Below are 26,170 nucleotides of genomic sequence, written 5' to 3' on the forward strand. Positions count from 1 at the left end.
ACAGTGATTCCAGGGTCATATGTTATTTCCCCAATTTACCAATGAGGAGACTGAGGCATAGGTCTGACACCCAATGATTATCAGAATTCAGGGCCCATCCTCTGACCATGATGCTCTATTATGTCCCAGATAAAGGCAACCTGTCATAGATAAGCCTTGATTAGCTGCCAGTGTTTGGCAGGTGAGGGCTAGGCTCTCCAAGAAGGGAAAGGGCTCTTGGGTTGAGGCAGTCTCTGAAGGCTTCCTGGAGGAGGCAGCAGAGACATTAGAATGGAGCCAGAGTCCTAACAGGAAGCCTCCTAGACTCGGGGCTGACAGGCACACAGTCTAACCCATTCCTGAGGGGCTCACTCTTGACCCTATCTGGGGGTCCCCGTGGAGGCAGGACCGCGGGCCTTTGGCACAAGGAGCTGGCTGGAGTGACTTGGCAGTACAGGTTGCACTGGCAGCTGGAGCCCAGCAGCACGGGGAGGGGGCGGGGGAGGCAGTGGGTGCCAGCATCCTGGACTCCAGAGCCTGGCATGAGAGTGGCGCCATTCCTGGGTTATAGATGAGCTAAATTAGCTGTGACGCTCATTAGCGGCAGCTCCTAATTAGTGAAAATTAATATTGGCTTTGATAAAGACGTTGGCGCCAGTCTCCAAGGCGGAGGCATCATCAACCTTGTCAGCGGGGCTAACGACTAGGTAAGTGGAGGCGACAGGGGGCCTGGGAGCCGGCAAAGTGTCACTGAGAGGGGACATAAGGCTCTCCCAGGCCCCATCCCTCTGCGGCTCTCAGCCCTGAGGGCAGGGCAGGGCTCACCTGGCCCTCAGCAGGCTTTCCCCAGGGGCCCATCCCCACACCAGAGATGCCCCTGGGAGCCCGGGGCAGACCTGTCCTGGCCGCAGCTGGCACGGGGACAGAGGAGACTTCCCCTATAACTACCTTTAATATTGCTTGGCTACAGAGTGTCATCAAGCAGTGTATGAAATGTCCTCACACGTATTTAATGTTCTCCAAATCCCTGGAAATAAATCCTTCCATTAGTTCCATTTTATAGAAGAGGAAAATTGAGGCCCGGGGCAGGGGAGTAGCTTGCCCTGGGACCTATGGGTAGCAGGACTTGGACCTAGCAGGACTCCGGAACCATGGTCCCTCCCTGCCCCTCCACCCAGGCCCCAGAAGAGACAACCGGAAGCCGGCACACCACGCCACACCCAAAATTTAACACTGTATCTGGCACAGGGCGGGTGAACAACACATACTTATAAATGAACAAATGAACAAGCAGAGGAAACTCTCAGTTCTGCCCGTGTTTATATTTACTTACCTGTTACATCTTCTTCCTCGATCTATTTAGTACCATGGAGAATGTGAATTTCAACTTAGGGCCACTGAGATGTTTCCCCTGAAACTGCCCAGGACCATCTCCAGACTCTGAATCCTAGAACACTGCCTTTGTGGCGGGGGCTGGAGTGTTTGGAGGGGGACACAGGGGACACCCCTGCTTCCCAGGCAGTGACTACAAGCCCGGAGGCCTCCGCACACCCAGGCCCCAGCTAGGCTGTTGCCAAGTGACCAACTCTGGGACCTGGTCCCTCAGGCCCCCTGAGAGGTGACTCGGCAGATACGGCTTCATGTCCCCACTTCCCAGCCAGGGATCCTGAGGCCCTCCCAGGGCAATGAGGGGAAGTAACAGATACATCTATTTTTAATCCAAATAAAGGAAAAATGTTTGCCACCATGGAGCTTATAAAAATAACAATGCATTATTCGGGCATTAATAACAATAAAGATGTCAAACTGTCAGATAAGAAGTTAATCTCATTCGAGCACAATTAAAGATGCTATTATCCCACCACCTGGGGCCACTTTGGCTTTCACCACTCAGCAGGCTTAACAGATAAAGGGGCCAGGACACCGAGCAAACCCGGGGCACTGGTGATCCTCCCCACCACTCCACATTGGCTCCTGCTTGACCCAGTACTCAGTTGCCTCTTCTATGACCCCTGCACAAGGACACGGGCACCCCCCTCAGCTGTGGAGGACCTGGCAGGACCTTCAGGGCCAAAGGATAGGGGCAGGATGAGCTGGGGCCTGGCAGGCATGCCGGCCATTCACCGAACCTTCCCGGGATGAAGGATGCTAAGCCGGTCCTCGGTCAAGGCAGAGGGGCCCCAGCTCTCAAGTCCCTGCAGTATGACAGGGTCCAACCCGGAGGAGAGAGCACAGTTAGTATGGAACAGAAAGGAAATGCAGTGTCGGGACTTGGTCACACGGTGACAGAGGATGGTGCGGTGACCCAGAGATCAACAATAGCAGGAAGCCACCCCTGCTGGCTCTGCATGGGCAGTACAAGGGAGGAAGTGATGCTTCCAGAGCCGAGGGGCGTGGTCAGCTGGTGGGAGCTGGAGCCACACTGTCCGAGGGGTGGCCTGGCCTCTCCCCTCTTCCCGTGGTTCAGTTTCCTGTCATGGTCTCCCGCTGGCTAAATTCAGATGGGAGCTGGCTGACCTGGGAGTCTAGGTAAGGCAGTCCACAGGGTCAGCTCCCTGAAGTTCCAAGGACCGCTGGAGAGGCCCAAGAATGGATCCAAGACCAAATCATCCAGGGGCCAGCCCTGAAATTTAATCACCCACAGTTCACTGAGCACAGATGCCATTCCAGGCATACCTGTGTTTGCAGGGAGACAGCATGAATCAGAAATCACATCGGCCCTCTGGTTACTGCCCAGGGAAGGAAATAAACATAAACAGATCATTTCCAAGTACTATGACAGATGCTGGCTGCATTACAGGCCATGAAAGGCCCGAGGGTAGGCTACAAAGATGGAAGTCCAGGAAGGCTTCCTGGAAGAGAGATAGCTATGTCAGGGGATGGGTGAAAGAAAGGAAGGAAAGAAGGAGGCTGAGGCTGAGGAAAGGGCAGCAGGAACTCCGCCAACAAGGCACAGAGGCAGGAGATAGCGGAGCTTGGGCAGGTCTCGTGACAAGCACAGCTGGCCCTGGCCTCCTCCTGTGGCTGCGAGGGCACAGCTGGGTGTGTGCATTCTGCATTTCAGTGTTCGGGACATGGCTGGGCTCCAGAAGGTGACATGAGTATCACAGGTTTGGGAGTGATCGTGGGGTGAATGAGAGGGAGGTCCCACCGCGGAGAGCACATGAAGGGGGGCAACGGGCCCATTCCTAGGAAGCTCTACAGTGAGGTGGATGGAACCCAAGAAGAGACAGTCCCAGAGGCAGAGAAGCAGGGGTGCCCAAAGAGCAGGGAGCTTGGTCTGAGTACCCACAAGGTCAAACACAGCAGAGAGTCTGGGAGGTAAGGTCTGAACACCACCTGCTGGGAAGGCAAGGACAAGACCACAGGCTGGCCTTACTGGGAGCCCCACCCGTGGCGTGAGGGCTCTGCAGCGGGGCTGTAAAGGGCAGGAGGTAAAAGAGGGACTGAAGTCAAGAGCAAACAGGGTAGACCACCCTGTTGTATGACAACTCTGCTCTTCAAAAGCCACTTCATGCTATGAGAACAGGGACAAGCCACAGCCTGGGAGGAAATATTGGCAAATCATACATCTGATAAAAGACTCCTATCTAGAATATATAAAGAACTCTCAAAACTCAATAATAAGAAAACAACTCGTTTTTCAAAAATGGCCAAAAGACTGAAATAGTTGCTTCCCTAGAGTAGCACACAAAGCGATCTCGCCATCATGAACTAGGAAAATGTAAATTAAAACCACAATGAGGGGCGCCTGGGTGGCTCAGTGGGTTAAGCCTCTGCCTTCGGCTCAGGTCATGATCTCAGGCTCCTGGGATCGAGTCCCATATCGGGCTCTCTCTCTGCTCGGCAGGGAGCCTGCTTCCCTCTCTTTCTCTGCCTGCCTCTCCATCTGCTTGTGATTTCTCTCTATCAAATAAATAAATAAAATCTTTAAAAAAAAAAAAAAAACCACAATGAGAAACCACCATACACCTACTAGAATGACTAAAATTTTTTTTAAAAACCTCCCATAATAGAGGTGACTAGAGGTTGGAAGGAGGGGAGAATGGAGAATTATGGTTTAAAGGGGACAAAGAGTTTCTGTCTATGGCGCTGAGAATGTTCTAGAAATAGACCGTGGGGATGGTTGCCCAACACTGTGAATTTCTTACTGCCACTGAATTAGTACACTTAAGCATGATTAAAATGGGTAAATTTCGTTATGTGTACTTCATCACCACTATAAAGTAAATAAAAAGACCTCCTATGCCAAGTGCTGGAGAGTGGTGCAACTAGGACCTGCGCGTGCTGCTGATGGCGGGGGTGGGGGTGGAATGGTAAAATCACTCTGAAAAACAGTTCAGTAGTTTCTTAGGAAGTTAAACACACACATGACGCAGCCATCCCAATCCCAGATGTTTTCTTGAAAGAAATAAAAGTGTGTGTCCATCCAGGACAGGCAGATTTCCTGACAGCCTGATTTGGAAGAGCTGCACACTGGAAACCACCATGACGTCTAGGAACAGGTGAATGGAGACAGACACCGCAGTGTATCTTTACAATGGAACTCGACTCAGTGCTACAGAGGAAGTTTCCGCGGATGTGCGTTGCAGTTCAAATGGACCAAGCGGGGATGCCAAGGGACAGAAGACAGACAAAAAGACTACATGCAGCACAATTCCATTTACAGAATATTCTGGAAGATGCAAACTCATCTTTAGCACCTGGCATAGATCAGTGGTTTCCCAGGAATGGTTAGCACGGTTAGGGGAGGGTGGAGAAGAGGGATTTCAAAGAGGTGAGGGGAAACTTTTGGGGTGAGGATATGTTCGCTACCTTGATGGTAGTGATAGTTTCAAGAGTAGATAACAGATCTCAAAATGATCAATTATACACTTGAAATGTTGTTTTTCACTTATGTCAATCATCCCTTAACAGCATTGTTGAAAAGTTTGTTTTCCTAAAGGCACCCCTGGGTACAAAAAAGGAAGGAGAGTTGGTGGAGGGAGACACTGGGTCCAGGAGGGCTGTGCTTTCGGACGGAAGGGACATGAGCCTGCCTTGGGGCTCCTGGGGGCGGCTGGCCTTCCTCAGAACTGCAGAGAAGCAACCTGAGAGCCAGCGTGCGGGCAGGATGTCCTAAAGGCAGAGGGTGGCCTCTGTGAAGACTGTTCAGGAGGAGGATGTTCTGGGAGGGCAAGCGAGGGCCAATCACCTAGCTGTCTGCCTCCCTGCCTCCCTTCTGCCTGCACAGAGGCTTGTGGCAGCTCTGTAGAGAACCAGTGTTCCTCGTAAGAGAAACAAAAACCACCATTAATGAGGGAGGGTATGGGAAGGCCCAAATGGAGGGCTCGCAAAGCCACAGGCAAAAGACACCATTTCCAGGGGTGGATCAGGGAAAGTTTACGTGGAGGAGGGCGTTGTAGTGATGGCATGAGCTGAAAAGCTCGAGACAAGTACAGTCCTATCACGCTGCACAAACCGATACCCCCTGGACACGACACCCCAGAGAGCAGGTGGGGGATGACGAAAGATCTTAGGAAAACCCAGGACCCACATGGGCTGGAAGGGTGGTGAATCTAATCACAGATGCCCTGGGCCAGTAGAACGAGGGGACTGGGATTGATGTGTGGGCAGTGGGAGCCACTGCTGGTTGTAGAGCCGAAGAGTGACATCACAAGAGCAATGCTTCAAAGATCCTGCATTATCATGCTCAAAGACCTGCCACAACTCACCATTACCTAGGCTCTGGTCCAGGTCATGAGGATCTGGCCTTGGGGTCCCCAGAGTGGGATGATGCCTTTTCATACCATCTTTTCAGCCGTGACTCCCTCCCTCCAGCCCCTCTCCTGCAGCTAGACCAGCTGACCCACTCTCCCGCAGCTAGACCAGCTGACCCACTCTCCCCTGGGCACGGGAGACCACTCACTGACTCTGCTTACAGCATTCCGCCACCCAAATGCCATCGTTTCTCCTCTAATCTAAAGAGCTATCCACTCTGACATTTATTCATTCATTCATTCACTCATTTATTCAATACCTTTTGAAGTCTCATTGTGTGCCAAGCCCCCAACTAGGCACAGGAACCCAGCACTGAAGAACAAAGTCCCTGCCCTTGTGAAGCCAGATGTGGGGGATGGGGAGGGAGGGAGGCAGACCATAAACACAAAAACAATGAATACTTTTGGATGTTAGGTGTCGAGGTAACAGAACAGGATAATGGGAGAAAGGGAAGGGAAATAGGTGTAGGGCATATTAGAGATGGTGGTCAGCAAAGCCTTCCAGAAAAATGAGCAATGAGAAGGTCCAAGTTTTTGCAATGTCTCTGTAAAGACCCAGGGTAAGAGTGTTCCAGATGGAAGGAGCAGCAAGTGCAAAGGCCCTGAGGTGAGAAGATGCTTAGCTTGTTCAAAAGACCAAAGGCACGTCCGGTAGCTGAAGCACAGTGAGCAGGAAGGAAGGTGATAGAAAAAGAAGTCGGGGAGGGGGTGTGGGAGGGGGGCAGTTAGGCCACATTACTCTGCAGGCCAAGGGAGCAGTCTGCACTTGGTCTAACTAGAGGGGGAAGCCCAGGGAGGGGAAGGGTTGTGCTGATCTATATTTTAAAGGAACTGTTCCAGCTGCAGGGCAGAGGGTGGACTGGGTGTCAGTGGAGGGAGGGGGCAGCAGGCTGACCTTCCTCGTCCCTTCTGGAACCACCTGTCTAAGGACTTCCTCATTCAATCATTAAGGTGACACTCTGGGAGCAGCTTACTGTGTGCACCTGCCACCTGGGCAACTAACCTGGGAACGTCACGACCCTTCAGTCCCTTGTCTTGGACCCCAGAGAGGTATCACTGTCTCAGCGGAGGCCTGTCCCACAGTACATGCTCAATGACTGCTCCACACCACCGTTTTCATTGTTACTCTGTGTAAGCGATGTGCCTTCTCTGAATGTCTTCACTGGGGCTGCCATTGATTTGGGGCTCCACCATTAACTCCAACGACAGACTCCGGGTTACTGAAATCTTCATGTACAGGTGGATGGCTGTGCCTCCCCCAGATTGAAAATTCCTTTTAATATTAACAATAAACTTGAAACTCCCTTAGTGCCAAGCACAGAGCTCTGCTTGTGACACTTATGGGATGATACGCAGAAGCTGGAGGATGGGGGGGCGGCGCGGGACGACAGAGGAGGGAAGCCTCTGCATTGGGCCTGGTCTGCCAGACAGGGCTGGGATGAATGCCACTGTGAGGGGCAGAGGACATTGTTCTTACAGCAGGGCACCCTTTCTGAGTGACCACAGCCCTCTTTTCCCTAGTGTCACCAAAAAGGTTGGCCAGAGGTCCTGGGGAGCAGGGAGACAAGGCCCAGGGGAAGGTAAGGACATCAGGGAGAAAAATGCTGAGCAGTGACAAGAGAGGGGACAGGGGCAGAGGGGAAAGGTAAATAAACAGGGACACTTGTCAGGGACTGCAGAGAGCTTAATGACTGGGCCCAGCACTCAGCTGGCAATGGGGGGACCGGGGTAGTGAAGTTGGGGGTCCATCCCTGGAGGACAGCCCCATCTGGGGAGACCTGAGGACAGACAGGAATTAATGGCTGAACCTAAGATACTTAGTGTAACACAGAGGTCATGTAGAAACAGCCCAGAAGTCCAAAGCAAGAGTGGCTGATGCAGCCTGACGGTCACCCCCAAAAGAAGGGTGTCTGATAGGAGGCAGGTAGTGAGAGGACTCCCAGCATCCACCAAGACCTGCCCCAAATGTCGCTCCTGCTGGAGGCTGATGCAGAACAGTGCTATTCCAAGTGCTAGGGCTGCACGCTGAGCCACACACAGCACTCCTTTTGTCTTCAGGAAAGACCCCCAGTGCATCCCAGGGGCATTTGCTAAGATGTCCAGTCAAGATATGGGCTCTGACTGTGGTGCCTGGGCCCCTCCCCAAGAGCACGCCTCTCTCAGGCACCACCCCCACCCCTCTCAGCTTGTGTCCTCCCCGGGGGCCTGAGAGGGGTCTGACTTTCCCACTCCAATGGCATCCCTGGCAGATGGGGAGCCCTTGGGCCCGCTGCACATCTGTAGGAGGGGCTCAGGAAACACTGCAGAGCTGAGCATGAGCTCAGGGAATGCCAGAGACGCTCACTTCAAGACCATACAGTTCCCCCTGGGGAATCTCGTCTCCTCGGGGCAGAGACCCACTCTCTAGTTTGGGTTCCTTCACCACAGCACACATCAGCATTGTGGGGGAACCTGCCCCAACCCCCCACGCTCAAGACCATCCCAGACGCAGTGCCTGCAAACCTCGGTGCACCTGCCTGTCCAAGTCAGCTCCCAGCCCTCCCTGCTCCTCTGGCCAGAATGTGCTGTCTCCCAGAAAGGCCCCAGTCTGCTTCCCATTAGCTCCTGTGGGCAGGAGGGTGGGTTCCAGAGGCTGGGGCAGAGGAGGCAAAGACCAGCTTTGCCTGCTGCAAACTCCTCTAGCAGCTTGCCTGGAGCCCGGGGCTTCTAAACCATGGCAGGGGGCGAGCATGCATCCAGGTAAGTGCACACTCACCAAAATATACATGTATCTAACGATTTCCCATACCTTTCTGCCTTCCATCCCCCTGACCCAGCAGCCCAAGGGGAGCTGAAGGGCCAGGACAGAGGCCAGAGCTGTCAGGCAGGCTCTGTTCAGCCCTACTTCCTCTCTGATGGGGCAGAAGTAAAGGTCTGCCTCCCCCCACTCCGAAAGGTGGCTCAGGAACCAAGCCTGTGAGGCAGAACACAGAGGCCCCTGGAACCGAGGGATCCCAGTAAAGAAGAATGGAGGAGCACGAAGTGGAGGCAGAAGGAGTGGGTCTCCTTCCCAATTCTCCTTAACTGGCAGTGTGACCTTGGGAGGCCACACACCCTCGTTGTGACTCACCAGCAAAGTGGGGAGAATAACATTAGCCAACACAGGTAAGTGCTGGCTGGGTACCAGGCACTGTCCCAAGCTGCTTACTTACTCCAGGCTTCTGTACTGCAGCCCGGTGTGGTAGGTACCACCATCGTCCCCATTTCAGCATAAGGAAGCCCAAGCACAGAGAGGCTTGGTCCCTCACCCCAGGGCACACAGGTGGGAGGGCACCGAGTCACGCTCTGAACCCCAGCTGCTCCCATGTTCTTAGCCCCTGTACATACCACCTCCTCGCCTGCCACGCGCTTGTGGTACTGGGGATTCAGTAAGGGACTTGGTGAACGGCGTGCCATAGTGATTCGCAGAAAGCAGTCCCCAGAAGCGCGGTGCCAACATCACATGGCAGCTGGCGAGGAATGCAGAATCTCAGGCCCCACCCAGACCTGCTGACTCAGACTGTGGGGCTGGGGTCTCATCGTCCGTTTTAGCAAGCCTTCTAGAGGATTCTAGCGCCTGCTGAAGTCTGAGAACCACTGGTGTAATACACTGCCCACAAAATTTCTTATGCACATTCACACTTCTCTGTTAGTAAGCTCCACTTGCTGAAAAGAGATGACTATTCCAGAAGCCCAAACCCTGGAGATCATTCTCTCTCTCTCTCTTCCTCTGGGGTATCCAAAGGGGCTCGTTCAGCCATCTTGCCTTGAGCGACCCTTCCTCACACCTCCTACCATGCTCCACAAAGCAACGATGTCCTTTCAGTAATAACCCCAGAGTGCAGGCACCCCTACAGGGCCAGCAAGCTGTCCTTTCGCCGTCCCCCAGATTCCAACATTGTAATAAATAGCAGCTTCCGAGGTGGTCTGCAACTCTGTGGGCGTACACATGCACACACACACACACACCGCACGCTGCCTCGTCCGTGGGCCCAGACGCTCCATATAGGTCGCTACAAACGCAGAAAAAGCCAAGAATGAAATCAAGATGCAGTCACACACTCTCACACAGACGCAGCGCAGAGACAGAGGCGTGTTCACGTGTAGAATGCTACCTTGCAAAGACACATCAGTACATGCACGTGTACATTCGCGTACACAGAGAGGCCGGGACATGTGCACAAGCGCACATATGCAGGCAGGAACCCAGACAGGCACGCGTGCACACACACACACACACACACACACGCATGTGCGCTGCCTCTGCGGGAGGTGGTCCCTGACAGGGGTGGAGACGCCAAGTCCCACTTGCTTGACGGACCACCTGCTTTGCCTCTGTCCCCGGGGCGTGGCGGCGGGAGCCGGCCAGCAAGGCAGGGGTGACATGCAGGCTCCATGGAGACGTTCCCTTCTGAACAGCCCACTCCTCCCACCCTTGGGAAGAAAATTATGACTTTCTCAGGGAGGAGGTTTTTTTTATTTTTTGTGTTTTTTCCTCTCCCCTCGTTTGGCACACGGCACTAATTTATGACTATTTTCCCAAGTCCGCTGAAGTAAGAGGGTAATGGCTTTCAGCCGTTTCCTTTCTCTCACCTGTCATTCACCACCGGCTACCTGACAGGACTGCAGACAATGTTCCAATCACAGGGGCTGTTTTTTTTTTTTTTTTTTTTTTTTCCCAGGGAAGCGAAAAATTCATAGTGGCCGTGGGGAGAGTTATTTCACTCCCGGATAGAACGACGTCAGGTAAACAGCTGTAAAAATTCATAACCAGCGGGGCTGCCTCTGGATAGGGGGTGCGCACATCGCCCACTAGCTCAGCCTCAGAGCTGGCCTGGCTGGGGGTCCGCAGAGCTGGGGGTCAATCAATGACGCAGGGCCCTCAGCTTCCATTACCCCAGTGGACTCTAGCCTCTCGACCTTGAGCAGGTCACACTGCTTCTCTATGCCTGAAGTGTTCCAGCTGCTGCCTGGAAAGAATGTTCTTTGCCCTGAGAGGCAGGGGGATGATGACCAGGCATGGAACACAATCATCTAGAGCTTAGGTGTTCCCTTGTGGGGGTTGCCGGTCCCCATGTGAGTGACAGCTGGCGGACTGCCGAGTCTCAGTGGCTCGTGTGACAAGCTGAGGTACTCTGTACCAGCACACCATTCCATCAGATTCACAGGGATCACGGAAACATTCTCTCTCCTTGCTGTCCCGTACAGCAAGCCCTCTACACATGCCCACTGACGGCTCGAGAAATGTGGCCAGTGTAGGTAAGATAGTGAGTTTCATGTTTCCATTTAGGTTGTAATTAATGGACTTTAAATAACCACATGTTCAGGATACTGTAGTGCTATACCTGGATGCTTGTAGCATCTTATACCGATGATGGGCCCTCCTCTGTGGTTGTGAGGACCAAATGCAATAATACATATAAAGTCTGGGCACCTAGCTGGCTGCTCTTATTAATACTATCAGACTCAATCAGAAGGACGGGAGTGAAGGGGGTGTGAATTCAGGAGTGTCAGGCTAGAGCAGCCCTTTAAGTGACCTCCTTTCCTGTCACTGGTCTTCAGTGTAACTGAGGGACATGTGGGACCCAGGACCGGGACCGACCATTAGTTGTCCAGGAGAGGTCCTGGTGTCTTGCACTGTCCTCCTCCTCCCCAAGCCCCACTGCTCACACTCTTGGCATGACCTGGACCCATAAGGAGGAATGATCAGCCCAGGCTCTGGCATGGTGCGGCTGAGTGAAATTGCTTTCGGATGAGAAAAGTCTTATCACAGATAATGGGTGGGGCTCAAAACACCCCTCTTCTTTGAAGCCAGAGTATCCTGGGAATACAGCAGGACCAGCTGGCAGGAATGACCCCTGGGGACCATCTCCTACAGCCCTGCAGGCAGGGACTCACTGACGGGCTGCCCTGGGTTATTTATAATTCCCCTGACCATGGGCAAGTTCACTGTTCCGAGCCTCAGTTTCCCCATCAGCTACATAGAGCCCTAAATACCCACCTGATGTGATGATGAAGGTTGGATGGCGATAACACATGCAAACGGGTACCTTGTAGGCACTCAGTAAACAGAAGCCGTTACCACCACCATCATTTCCCTTATCCGGAGGGAGAAGGGTACACTGAGTGGGAGGCTAGTTGCTGGTGGTAGACCTCCCAAGTTCAAATACTCGCTCTAGCCCCGCTCACCAGCTGTGTGCTCTTGGGCAAGTGGCTGCAACTGTCTGTTTCCCCACCTAGGAAACAGTGATGATAAAGACGGCACCTTCCTCCCAGGAACATTAGAACGATCAAAAGAGCTCACAGCAGTCATGGACACAGAGTAAGTACTCTATGCACTGGTTAAATTCAATAAGTGGCCAATGGAAGAGAGCCCAGCATCCCTGGGTTTGGATCTGCTGACAGCAGAACCCTGCCCAGCGAAAGCAAAGGGGCAGAGGATGAGGAACTCACCACAAAAACTACAGGCAAAACAGAGCAATTCTAACAACCCAGTGCCTTTGACCTGAAGAATCCTGGCTCTCGGACATGCTGGGGAAAATTTGCCCCCACTGACACTTGCTCACCAGAGAGTCAACATCCTGATTTATGGCCAGGAAAACTCTGGCAACAGAGCCAGCTGTTACGAGAATATACACTTCCAGCGGCCCCTGGGAGGCTCAGTCAGTTAAGCTGCTGTCCTCGGCTCAAGTCATGATCTCAGGGTCCTGGGATGGAGCCCCGCATCGGGCTCTCTGCTCACCAGGAAGCCTGCTTCCTCCTCTTTCTCTGCCTGCCTCTCTGCCTACTTGTGGTCTCTGTCCATCAAATAAATGAATAAAATCTTAAAAAAAAAAAAAAAAAAAAGAATGCACACTTCCTTCACCTTTAGTCCTGCTTTTCCCGCCACTCACCCTCCTTACCCGGAGCCAGACAGGGGAGGCTGAGAAAGAGACACTCTCCAGGGTGAGGAATGGGGGTGGAAGGGAGGGAGAACCACCCTGTCCTTGTTCCTCATCATTCTTTCCACGGCCTCAGACTGAACAGAAAACCACCTGGACAGGAAAAGGCAATCCTTGCCATGCGAGTGACGGCAGGTGGGGGTTCACTGGCCTGGATGGTGTGCCAGGCTCTGTGCTGGGCCGATGTCACATGTCACAGTCCATATGTCATCCCTCCAAATAAGGACACCAGGCTGGAGCAGGGACAGCCCCCTGCGGCTCCCAGGCAGAGTCTGTCTTCTCGATGTGGCCCCTGGTCTAATCTCAGGACGCAGCCTCCTTACTGTCATTTCTGAAGCGGACTCTGATATTTACCTTTTTCGGAGCTGAAAGGCAGTGATGCTTTTCCCAGGGCCACGTTTCTGGTTAATAAGGTAGGTAATCTCATTGTTAAAATATACATTCTCCTCAGCCCACTCTGAGCCCCGCCACGATGAAGCTATTTTCTTCTAGGACAGAGGGAAATGCAGCTAGTAAGCATTTTGATTTTCCAAAACTGGCCTTTAGGCAGAAGGAGAGGCGTCCATCCTCAGAACTGATGCTCTCTAAGAGAGAGGCAGGGACTGTGTGAGGCTCAGACCGTCAGTCTCTGAACAGGCATTTGCTTCTAGAAAGCACTTGTGCATGGAAGGCTGGGTGAGATTGCCAGGTGGGTCTGGAGTCACTGTCTCTGCCACTGAGCACCTAGTGGGGGCCAGGCCCTGTGCTCACCACATTCAGCACTTCCTTCAATAACCACAACAGCTCTGCAAAAAGCACCGGACCGGCTCCTTTTTAGAGATGGGAAAAGAGAGGCTCCCGGAGGTGAAGGAAGTACTTGAGGCTTTGGCATGCCTGGGGTAGAGCCAGGGCTCTGGCTTCCTCCCACCATGGTTCACGGGTCCTCATACCACACTGAAAGTGCTCAGCCGAGAGCTGGTGACCGATGGCTTGGCTGCTGCTGATGAGGACAGTGGGTTCACTGGCCTCAGAAGCCACGTGCCCCTCTTCTTCCCCCTCCTCCCTGCTTAGGCCCTGAAACACCCGCCCCTTCCACGAGATCACATCTCTTTGGGCCGGGCTCCCTCGAAGCAGGTGGTTGTGGGGCGGGGGGGTACCTGAGGAGGGAGCAGTTCCCTTCTCCTTAATTGACTGTAAATTGCTCCAGAGCTTTTAATGAAGGCTGTCAGGAGTAATTATGGCCGCCGCACGGCCACTTTGTGTAAACACCGAAGGTGGGGCTAGGGGCAGGCCACGCTGGGCATCTCACATCTGGGCTCTCCTGCTCCTCTCTCCCCTGTGGACCTGTCTCAAGTCACACCTCCATCTCCCGAGGAGAAGCTAAAGCTGTCGCAAGCAGGGAACATGAGACACATGCAGCCGGGTGAGGGGCAGTCCTGGGGAGCCCCACACCGGGTCCACGGGATGGCCACCTCCGGGGCTATGGGATGGGCAGACCTGGACGGAGGACTCATGCCAGACCCACCAGGAGCCAACTTCAGAGGCAGGGGAGAGACATGGCAAGGGCAGCTATGAGAATCTGTGGAAAACGCACATGTGCGGGCCCCACGTGGGCTCACCTACTGAGTCAGAAACTCGGAAGGGTGTGGTAACAGGCCCTCCAGGGGGTCCTGAACTGCTGGGGAGAGGGAAGGAACAATGGGAGAGACCTCCTAGCCTTGGCTTACGAGATGAGGAAACTGAGGGCTGAAAAGCTGAGGACGTTTACCTAGGGGCACACAGCTGGGAACAGAGCCAAGGGCACCCCGAGGGTTCGACTGTCGGATTCAAACCTTGGCACTGACACTTCAAGTCAGGGGACGAACTTCTCATCTATAAAGCGGGGTCAGCAGTGGCCCCGTGAGTCATCCAGGGGACAGGAGTGAGGGAGCCCAGCACAGGCTCTGTGCGTTGTTTCCCCCAAGGCTCTGCCATCACACTCCAAGTCCCGTGGTGTGACAGGACGTAGAGAAGGGCAAGAGCGAGGAGATGTGGACTGTGTTAAAAAGAACAGAATGCTGGTGCCAGCACCACCCCTGGACAGACAATGTAAGATGTTACACGCAGAAGGAATGCCACCCGGGGCCAGTCCCTACCAGACACTCCAAAGGGGACACCAAGAAAGGAAGGACCTCACTGTCCAGCCACTGTGCATTCCAGGCAACCCCACCTACCTACAAGGCTTTAAGACCTGGTCCTTGCCCTCCAAGAGTTTATAACTTGGTCTGTCTCCTAGAATACCAAGGTGCTGTGGGGGAGGCTGATAAGGACAGACATCCAGGGTGACCAGGGCTGACCTGGGTGGCCAGAACCCCACAAGCGGCTTTGCGGCCCTGGCCTCATGCCCTTGTGTCAGTGCCGAGCAAAGCTGAGCCCACCAGGTCACCTCCCAAGTAGCATACTGCATCCGATCGGCCAGGGAATCCGCCAGCCTGCAGAGCCCGTATTGCTGGCCACGAGGCTGGGCTGACCCCGGGGAGACAGGCTGCCACAAATCAAGCAGATACAGCTGCAGGCTCTCATTCACTCACCTCCACTCTATCCCACAGGTGTGAGGAGCCTGGAGCCAGGGGGCCACACAGGGACCCAGCAGGGACCCAGCAGGGGGGTGCCGTTGTCCTCACCCCTCATCCTGGGGCAGGACTTGATGAACAAGGAGGGAGGGACAATGACCTATTCACCAAGAGGCTGGAAGCTGCTTCTGGGGGACCAGACAGGGCAAGCGGGATGCCTGGGTGCTGCTGGCACCACTCGCCGGGAGAATGTGGGAGACCAACGCCACCTCCCTGGCCGTCAGGCTGAGTTATCCACGACATAGGGTTTCTCTAGAGAGCTCATAAAGCAGCTGATGCAGCGAAGCAGGTCTACATTCAATAATCCCTCCATCTCACTCCGGTCGGATGCCGGCATGTTCATCTTGAATTATCCTTTTCAAAGGCCGAATCAATCCTAGGAAGCATCGGGGCTCTGGCCACTCACAGTCTTGCTGCTGAGAGAGCCAGAGAAGTAGGGTCCCTGAGCAGCGCTAGGACACCAGGGGGTGGGGACAGAGAGAGGCGGTGGAGGCACGTCCTCTCCCTTGTCTGACGGCACGGGGCCCGTGGGGACCAGAGTTGAGGCTCTTGTCTCCTGGTTCACTGTGGCATGCAGACAGGGTTGGGGAGGGCAAGAGAGGCCAGAGACGGTGGGTGAAGTGCTGGTACCAGCCCCGGGGAGGGAACCTACTCTGATCCTCACCTACCCTGATCTCCTCACCCCCAGGGAGGGTCAAGTGTTGGTTATGGAGGGAGAAAGACCTGAGTTTGAATCCAGCTCTGCAACTTCATGACCATGAGCCTTGGGGTGGTGACCACCTGGCTAAGCCTCAGTTTTCCTCATGTGGAAAATGGGCTCAATAACCACCGCCTTCATGGGGTACTGTGAGCATGGAATGAGCAGGCAGGCAAAGCCTTTGCACAGCACCTGACAGACAGGAGGATCACCGAGAGGGTGAAGATGGGCAAAGTCTGCCCTAGGTCAGAGGGCCAGCCATGGGATCTAGGGGCCTCCAGAATCAGGCAGAGCAGACTCAGGGGCAGGGGAGCAGACAGACTCTAGGGGCTCTGGGCAGACTGGGATGAATGGGGAGCAGCAGCAGGAGGCACACCACCCATTAGCAGGCGGGTGACTCTCATTGCCCAATGAGGCAAGGAGGTGTCCACAGCTCCAAGGGCCCACCTGTCACCTGCACCAGTCTTAGCAGACAGCTGTGCCAACTGGGTTCCTGGTCAGGCCGGGAAGGGGGTACCAGGGATGTCTGGGACTCTCCCACCTAGAAAGGGAAAACATCCTTTGGGAAAGTAACACATTAAACACATTAAACCTTAGCAAATATTTATGTGTTAGACACAGTGGGTGTTGGCCACTTGGGTGTCCCCAACCTGCTTCTCAACAAATTGGGAAAAGCACTAGTTAATGATGACTATTAACAAAGGTTAGTGTCTATTAGTGCCAAGCACAGTTCTAAATGCCCAAAGTTAACTTATCTAACCCTCGCCACCACCCTACCAGTGTACACAGTGTGTTCATCCCATTTTCCAGCTGAGTACACAGAGGCAGAGAGAGGTTACATGGCTGGTGATACAGGTCACACATGCTGAAGATGCAGTAGAAAGCTTCTTGGAAGAGGAGGCACTAAGGACAAGGAGCTCGATAAAAACAGTATCCACCATTTTCCCGGGAACTTTCTTTTCAAAGCGCTTTCATGAAGCTCCCTGTGAAGGTGGCTAGGCAAGGACAGTCATGCCTGTTTCCGGAAGAGGAGAATGAGGCTCAGAGAGGCTACAGGTCCTGCCTGAGGTGACCCAGCTAGGAAGTGGCAGAGCTGGGATCAGAAGCCACACCTCAGCTTCCCTCCCCATGCCTGTTGCGCTGCATCAGGGAGAGGAAACAGGTGCCAGGGGAGGGGACCTGGTGGGGGAAAGCCCTGCACCAAGCGCCCACTTTCCCGAGCATGCACACTGTCTCTGACAAAACCCCTGGAGCTCCGATTCCGGGCTAAGCTGCAGGTGGGCAGTCGGGCTCCCAGGTCCCCTGAGCCGTGTAAAGAACAGCCGAGGCAAGGGGTGTGATGACAAGTTCCAAACCAGCTCTGCCGGCGCAGTCTCCCCAGACAGCTGGAAGGTTGGCGGCTCTTGTCAATCACACCTTTCGGCTGGCTCCCGGGGAGCCCAAGTGTTCCTGGGCGCGGCTGCAAGCTCACCTCCTCCACCGGTGACAGGGCTGAGCCCAGCTCCCTTGTCAGCCCACTGGCTCCCCGCAGAGGAAGTGCCTGCCGCTGGGTCACAGCCCAGCTAGCCGATGCCCCCACTGCCTTCTTGGAGGGTCACTAGGAAGGGATGTGGGCCTAGGAGCAAGCAACCTGGTTGACCCCATACACTCATCTATCTTCCCCGTCACTTTTTAGCAATAGATCCAACTCCGCATAGTGTGTCCGGCAAGGATTAGCATCTTTTGGTAATGCAGGAAGTGAGGCCTGGACAGGGAAATTGACTTGCCTAGGCTCACTCAGCTGCATGAGCAGAGCCAGGCAGAGACCCAGGCTCCTGCCCCGGGCCTGGGTGCCCACACCAAGCCGTGCTGGCCACTGTCCCCTCCCTGGAGCAGTTTTGTCTTCACCTTAGGCAGGCCCTTGGCCCCTGAGACCCTTTCCCGGTGACAGACTGTGGAAAGGCCAGACTATCCTAAGAGGTAGCACAGTGGGGTATTAAGTGAGGATACCAGACCCAGAATTCTTAGGATCCAAATCCTGACTGCGTTGCGGGAATTTGGGCAGCTTGCTTGACCTCTGAGTCCACAGCACGGGGATCACGACAGAACAGACTTCCCATCATTGCTGCAAGGATTCAGTGAGACCATGCAGGGAACCCAATGAGTAAGACGCAAGTCCTAAATAATTACCGTTATTATTTTTATTTTTAACCACAACAACCTATTTCTGCCATCCAGGACACAACACAAATTGCTTGTTCCATGGTTGGCCAGCCTATTCTAGCACCTTCTGAAATGCCTCTCCTACGGCTTCAGCCTGTCAAAACCCAACTGCTCACTGCCACCTTTCCTATACAGCCTTCTCTGTCCCTGGGCCCAGGGTGAATTCCTTCCCACTCTGAGCATTAGCAGCATCTGTAGCTCCTGCCTTCCACTCGCCCGGGGTGGGCTGGGCACCTACCATGGGTCCCCTTCTCCACTCCTAATGGGGGCTCCTTCAAAGCAATGACCCACACACAGAATCCCCAAGTTGTGGTTAAGTGCACAAGCCAGGGGTAAGGCAGCAATACACTCAAGCCCAATTTCCAGCCCATATTAGTTGCTTAACCTCTCTGAGCCTCTGCCCCTCCTCTGTAAGGTGGGGGTATATGAACCACTTTTGTGGTTTGCTATAAGGATTCAACGCACCATGTGTGTGAAGTGCTTCCCTAGACACAGAGCAAGTGTGGAACAAAATATAGCTGCTGCTTCCCCAGCTACATTGAATGTACATATCTCTACCCAACCCCGGAGCACGGCCTGGCACAGGTGTCCAGTGCAGGTCATTAACAGCCTATCCACACGACAGGTGGTACACCATCGTTATCATTAGTGTTATTACGGCAGCATCCAAAATGCCCAGCCCACCCCCATCCATGGGTTGAGGGGCAGTCTCTCCACGGCCGGGGCTGTCACAGGCTCCAGATGTGTCCAGGGAGAGGTCTCAGGGGAGTGGCTACAGAGCCACCCCCTACCAAGGGTATACCCTTTGAGGGCCTATGTTACCCTGAAGAAAAACAGAGAGGAGGCAAGGCCACAGAAGTTTCCAGGCCCTTCCAGGGATCCTGTGAGTCACCCTGCTCCTACTCCTAGAAGAACAGTAAAATCCCTATTCTGAGGTCGCCAGGAATGCAGGGCCCCAGATGCCTTGGGTCCCAGTGTCTGATCATCTGGACAAAGGGAGAGTCACCTTCTTCCCTCCAAAATCTTACACCATTCCCCTTCCAATGCCAACAGCCCCAAGGAACCTCTAGGCTCCCTCATTACTTTCCTTAAGCACTGTACCCCAGACTGTGGCAGCTGGGAGGTCCCTTCTCCAAATCTCAAGTCCCAAGCTCCCAGCTGACTGACCCCTTTGTTCCCAGGCCCCCAGGAGCCCAGTGCCTGCATGGGCAGAGTCCCCTCCAGCCCCTTCTGCAGCTGGGCTGTGGGGTCTGGGCAGTCTTCATTCTGGAACGCAACAGTCAGTCTCTGGAGCCCTTGGGCACGCTCCCCACCATGGGCCTCAGTTTCCCCATCTGGAAATGGAGAGTGTCCGACAAAGGCAGTGGTCATCGAGATGCCTTGCAGGAGGCCCTAAGCTATTCATCACAGGCCTTCAGAGGGTCCTTCGGGTGCGGGGTGAAAATGAACACAGGCTGTGACATCTCCCCACAGTCTACATCTGGCCCTAACTTCACCCACAGATGATTATTTCTCCTTAGCATTATTATCGTCTAAGACACTGTATATTTTCTATATCGATACAGGCTAGCGGGCTACACAGCCTCTGTACAGGTGGTTGGCAGTAAAGCCCAAAACATGTACAGGGCGCACACCCCTGATACCTGGGACTCTATCTCTGGACTCCCCATATCTAATTCCCCCCAGCCCCATCATGCCTCTGGCTTTGCCTCTGACCCTTGCCAACCAACTGCCCTGGGGAACCAGGACCTCCTCTCCTCCGTGTCAGTCCTAAAGAATCCTTTGGTTAAGAGAGAAACCATTCTCACCCTGTGATTCCTTCATCCTCTCCTGAGACATGATTTCTTCTCTTTACAGAATGAGAGAGGGGTGGGGGTATAGCTCAGGGGTAGAGCATTTGACTGCAGAATGGAAGAGGGGCTCAGGAAAGAGGGACAGCCTCCTCTAGGACACTGGGTACAGGGAATGGTCCCAGGAGAGGCCGAAACCTCTCCCAGACTCCCCCTCCTACCCACCCCTCTCCACGTCTGCTCCGAAGCCCCATGCAGGTCTGGCCCTCCATTCATCCCAGCGGTCCTGGTGCTCAGAGCTCTGTAGGGACTCCCCGCGGGAGCTGTTCCCAGCACTCACTGGCACTCTCCTCCTGCATCTCTGCAACCTCTACTGTGGGGTCAGCCCACCTGACAACTGCTCTCCCCGGGTCCAGACGGAACAGCTGGGCACTGATGGCGTTTGCCGGCAAATTAATCAGCGCCGACCGGCCGCGGTGCCAGGCGCTGCTGGGCCCGATCCATCCTGATGAATCCCGGGCTCCTGCCTTAATGGCTCCTGACAAGACTAATTAAGTCGTGCGGGTGATTAGCGCGGGCATTATCACCTGAACTGTGGCTCGGGATGCTTTGAGGGATCCTGAGGAGGTCTCCTGGGGGGGAAGTCAGCTCTGGGTACAGCGACCTTGGTGACCAGTGGAGGGTCCGGGAGCCCAGGGGAGGGGGCTCCGTGAGCCAGGCCGCATCCACTCAACCTCGTGCCTTCTTCGCTCGTCCCTCTAGACTCACTCAGTGTCTGCTGAGGCCGTCTTCGTACCCCGCGCGGTGCCCGGCACAGAGCACATGCGGGCCTGGCTCCCTCAGGGGCCAGCGGGAGACGCCCCGCCTCTCCAAGGCTCCCCGTGGGGGCTACGAGAGGCCAGGTGTTGAGAACCCTTATTGGAGGCCCTGGCAGGAGGTTGGCAGTCAATAAACGCCGGCTAATGTTATCACTCCACATCTTACATTATATACATAAAGACTAAAATTATAATTAATTGTAACGTCGATATTCATAAAAGTAGTAAGTAAAAGTGAACAGCCGACGGGGTGTTACCCACAAATAACTCTGAGGATACTCACTGAGAGCTTGCAGAGAGGCAAATACAAAGCCAGGGGGTGGGGGTGGCAGCGTGGACTCACAGAGCAGGTGATATCTGAGCTACACCTGGAGAGAGGAGTGGGAATTCCCCAGGCAGGAAGGGGAAGAGCACTTCCTGCCCAGGGGCGGGCCCGGGAACGGCACAGAGGGGAGACAGAGGGGAGGTGTTGGGCTGCTGAGTATGGCCCCGTGGCTGGAGATCGGGGCGTCTGTGGGAGTGGTGGGTGACAGGCCGCGATGAAGCATTGTCACTCCTTTCGTAAGGCCCTTGGGTGGCTTTTGGCTGGTGGTGTTTAGAACCAGGATAGAAGGAGTGATGTTGGTGGGGATACCACCCCTTCCAGGAGCTGAGGTATGAAGATCAAGGTCATGGCCAAGGGAGATGGATTAGATGTCCTCCGCCCCTCACAGAGCTCCTCTGTCAGCCCTGAGGGTCCCCACCAGACACACCACATGCAGCCCTAGCAGGCTGCTGGAATGATAAAAACACGACCTCGGCACAGGCGAGCATCGTCATTCACAAGCACAGGCACGCACAGTGTCTGTGCCATTTGGGGCACACGCTCTCCCGGGCCCACTTCCTGGGCAGCCATCCCTGTCATCACCAACACCTCACTCCTGACACCCTTGGGAGGGGAGCACCTGGAATGAGACTGCAGGAGGGAGGGTGAGCCGGAACCGAGCCAGCTCCAGCCCCTGCCAGTTGGAGCCACACACACCCCCCTCCCCCTGCCACACATGCACTAACCTCACTGCTTCCCCGATGAGCCCTGAGCCCCAGGCTCAAGCCAGGCCCCGAGCTGGTTTCTGGGGACACGGAGATGGTCCGGGCCACCTGGAGGCAATGATAGTGCAACAGTGGAGGCAGATAAACAATGGAGCCACAAGAGCACTGTGGCTGGGACTAACAGGAAAGAAAGCAGTGCTTGAACCCTGCCTGGAGAAACCCAGGAAGGCTGCAGGGAGGGGGCAACATCCGAACTGACCAGACTGACCAGCGGAGGCTCACTCACCAAGTTCCAAGCAGCAGGAGTAGCCACTGCAAGACCGAGGTGGGAACCCGCCTTTCATGCTTGCAGAGCTGCACAGGTAGAGTGGGTAGGGGACAGGGAAGGAGATGAAGTCTGACAGGGAGCTGGAGGTCCATCAGCCTTTTGTCACTTTCATTCCAAGTGGGATGTGGAACTTTAGCACACCCCATGAGGGGCTCTGCTTTGGCTTCAAAAGCACCCTTTGACCCCTTGGTTGCAGAGGTGGGGAAAGGCTGTAGCAGGCCAAGGAGACAGGGAGATCCCAGAGACCATTAAGAAGCTGCTGGACTAATCCAGGCCTGGACTGTGGTGGCAAGAGCTGAAGGAGCGAGAAGTGAGAAGATTCTGGAAATATTTTGAAAGTGGAGCCAACAGAGTTTGCTGATGTACGCTGAGGGAGAAAGGGAAGGCACCGGACAACCCCGAGTTTCTAGCCTGAGCAATCCAGGGTGGGGGTGGGATGCAGGGGCAACTGAGACGGGCAAGCCTGCAGGGGAAGTGGGGTCTGGGGGAAGGGCAGGAGTCTGGCCCAGGTGCACTGAGGCTGGGAGCCCTTCCAGCACCCAGGTAGAAATGCTGAGCACAGAGGTGGGCATGCAAGTCTGGAACGTCTTCTGGGAGGAGGCCCAGGAAGGAAACAGAAGGTTCTGAATTACCAGCATACAGAAAGGACCTGAAGCCATGAGACCAGAGGAGATGGCCATAGGGCTAGAACATGGGAAAGGCATACAGAGCTGGGCTGGGGGCCCTGCAGCGCTCAGAGAGGCAGGAGGCGCATTGGAGGCTAAGGAACAGCCGGAGAGCTGATGCCTGGAAGAGAAGACCGATTGCCGGAAGGCCAGAGGTCTGAGAATTGAGGACTGGCTTGAGCCACCTGGAGATCATTGGTGACATTGATGTGGCCATACTGGTGAGTGTCTTGAGTGGATTCAGGAGGTCACCTGGAGACAGCATCAGGAAGCATCCATCCCTCATCCTAAAGGTACCATGTGGCCATTCACTGCTGACAGCTGGGGCCACCATGGGGGCGAGGCCACCAGCCCAAGCAGGCATGGAGTCCTTGACCTGCCCTCACTCTGCCCCTCCCAGGATGGCTCGGCTGCCAGTGACAGATAGTCACATCTGCAGCAAGACACACAGGGACAAGGGGGCCCTGAATGTTAACAGGCTGGGGGCCGCAGGAGGAACAGAGCTACCTAATGACTTCATTTGGCTCCTGTCTTCCCTGGCTGGGAGATGGTCCTCAAAAAGAACATCAGGCAGAGGGAATTGGAACTGGAAATGGGTGAGGAGATAGAGCGACATGATGTGTAAGCCTCCGCAAGAGATTTGGGATGGCCAAGCTGCGCCCTCCCACTCCGCTCCCCATATGCTCCGCTCCCCATACTGTGGGCTTGGCCTGAGGCGGGCACGTAGAGAATGGAAAGGCTCAGAAGGTTTGTGCTGAATCCCAGTCGCAGTCTCCAGCCCGAGAGAGAACATTCACAGAAACTGCAAACCCAAAGAGCCTGCAGGTAACTCTACTCCGATTCTTTTTTTTTTTTTTAAATATTTTATTTATTTATTTGACAGAGAGAGATCACAAGTAGGCAGCGAGGCAGGCAGAGAGAGAGAGGAGGAAGCAGGCTCCCTGCTGAGCAGAGAGCCCGATGCGGAACTCGATCCCAGGACCCTGAGATCATGACCTGAGCCGAAGGCAGCGGCTTAACCCACTGAGCCACCCAGGCGCCCTCTACCCCGATTCTTAAAAGGAATCTGAAGACACGTTAGTTAAAACACTGTACGCTACCCCCAAGTACTCAATAAAACATAGTTATTATAATAATATGTATTATACATATATAGTACATCATGTGTTATTATTATTAATTTGTAAGGCTCCAGTGGTCTGAATCAGGCTCAATGGGTGGGAGTTCCAGGGACAGATTTCAGATTAATATTGGGAAGAATTTTTCATCCCCAAAACTGTCCCATAGCCCGTGTCTTACTGGGATCACGAGCTCCCCATCATCATGCATAAGCAGAAGCCAGATAATCAGCCCCAGAGCTGCCCACAGCTCTGACCTCCACTTTCAGACTGGCTTGGGCTCCACCTCCAAGTCACTGGTATTGACCAGGCCGCTAGACCCAGTTCCTCTCTGCACTTGTCTGTCCCCACCGCAAAGCTGTGGCTGGCAGGACAGCTCAACCAGTCATCCTTGGGCCACACATAGGCCTTCCTTGCAGTAACAAAACACTCCAGGTATGGAATCCAAAGAGGGATTCCTCCCATTTTACAGGCTGGAACACTGGCGTTCAGAAAGCAAAGGGCCAGTGAGAGCCAAGCCTCCAGGTCAAGTCTCTGGGCCGCCCTGTTCCACATAGCAAGCAGAGGTCCAGCCCCTTGGACAAGCTGTTTCAACCCCTATCCTTGCCCTGGCCTCTGCCGGTCCGAGGTCTGCACCTGCCCCAACCACGTGGGTCCACATCAACCTCTGAATGCCCTCTCATTGGTGAGATGGGAGGTAAGGCCCATAGAGGGACAGCGTTGTGCCCAATACCACACAGTGAGGAGCAAAAACTGAATTCATGCCTTTCAAGCCAGAGCTTGCTGCCTGATCTTGATGCCAAAGGAAAGGAGGAACTAGGAGGGTAAGAGCCAGCTCAGCACCAGCCCCTGCCCAGAGAGAGGAACTGAGCCGTCTTCCAGCTCACTGAGCTCTCTCTCATTCCTACGGTCCCCCAGAGCCAAGGATCAATCCCCATTGCACCAGACGGACGCCCCTGCTGGGACTGCCGGGCGCAGCCTTAATGGGGCCGTGTCCTAGCAGTTATTCCTGGAAGCCGATCGATGCTAGCATTTGCAGAAGACAATCAAGAACCAGAGCCAAAGGTAGCTAGAGCAGGGCCTGCTGGAGGACTCCCTGCGGTGGGGGCATGGGCCTAGGGCCCATAACTATCAGCACTGGCCGACCTCTATCCTCCCCACCCCCCACCTTTCCAGCCCTCAGGCCTCTGTGAACCCCAGACTTGGAGCTGGGCAGGCTCACAGCTGGGGTGGATGGAGCCAGCACCGCTGACCTGAAGCGGCCTTCCCCTGGTCCATTAGTGGCTCGGCCACACCTCTGCCTCAATGGCCCACCTGTCCCTAATGTATTCCCTCCACCACAGATGGGGTCAAAACAGACCCTTCTGAAAGTCAGCTGTAGGAAACAGTGTGGGAAGGAAGGAAAGGGAGCCCTTTGGGACTCTGCTTGAGGCCCACCACCTCCCCAGATCCTCTCCTGCTCCCTCCTGCCTCTGCTCTGTCTCCAGAGGGATGCCCCTTCCTCCTTCAATCCTCTACCGGGACTTACTCAGACATCCAGCCCGGCCCCCATCAGCCTGACATTGACTTGTTTATGCCCTCATCGAATTCCTATCTGGAAGCACAGCGGCCAGGCCTAGCACAGAGGGTGCATGCCCTCTACGTCTGATAAACTGAGGAAGCCCCTAATGATGACGAAGGCTGCTAACATCCCTTCCTTTTCGGAGCCACACAAACCAGACACCTGCCCTCCTCTCTCGGCACTGACCCCATGCTAGGCCTAGGTGTGGGGAGAAACCCCAGATGAATCCAGAAGCCCACAAACAGGTCCTGACACAACCCCAGGGGGAGAAAATAGCTCAGCAGCACCCCCAAGGGACTTCTAGGTATGCTCCCCACCCCCCACCAGGAGGAGAGTAAGCCTGTGGAAGAACATTCCAGAGAGACAGGTAGCTTCCTTCTGGGAGGACCCTTTAAATACCTACATCCACAAATCCAGCCTTTCAGTGTTGATCCAAGGGGGCAGCTAGTCACCAGAAAAACTGTCACATTCCACAGAGTCCCCCCCCCCACCCCAACCCACCATGGGCCCTAGAAATGAAATGGCCCTGGGCGGTGGGGACAATCCCCACAATAGTCAGAAACACACCTGCTATGCCCTGTCCCCACCTGGAAAAAAGCTTCCATCAGGAAGACTGGAAGGAAAGGCGTCTTCAGGGGCTGCTGTCATGCCCCCCAAACAGCAGGAGAGAGTCT

At 54.6% G+C, this 26,170-nt stretch overlaps 1 protein-coding gene across 1 annotated transcript in view; it reads right to left on the reverse strand.

Moving 5' to 3' along the window:
- The window catches only part of LOC131828857 (cadherin-23-like), a 269,926-nt gene that overhangs the window by 194,702 nt on the left and 49,054 nt on the right, over window positions 1-26,170 (reverse strand). The window lies entirely within an intron of this gene.

Source organism: Mustela lutreola, chromosome 4 (assembly GCF_030435805.1).
Source record: "Mustela lutreola isolate mMusLut2 chromosome 4, mMusLut2.pri, whole genome shotgun sequence".
Taxonomy (NCBI): domain Eukaryota; kingdom Metazoa; phylum Chordata; class Mammalia; order Carnivora; family Mustelidae; genus Mustela; species Mustela lutreola.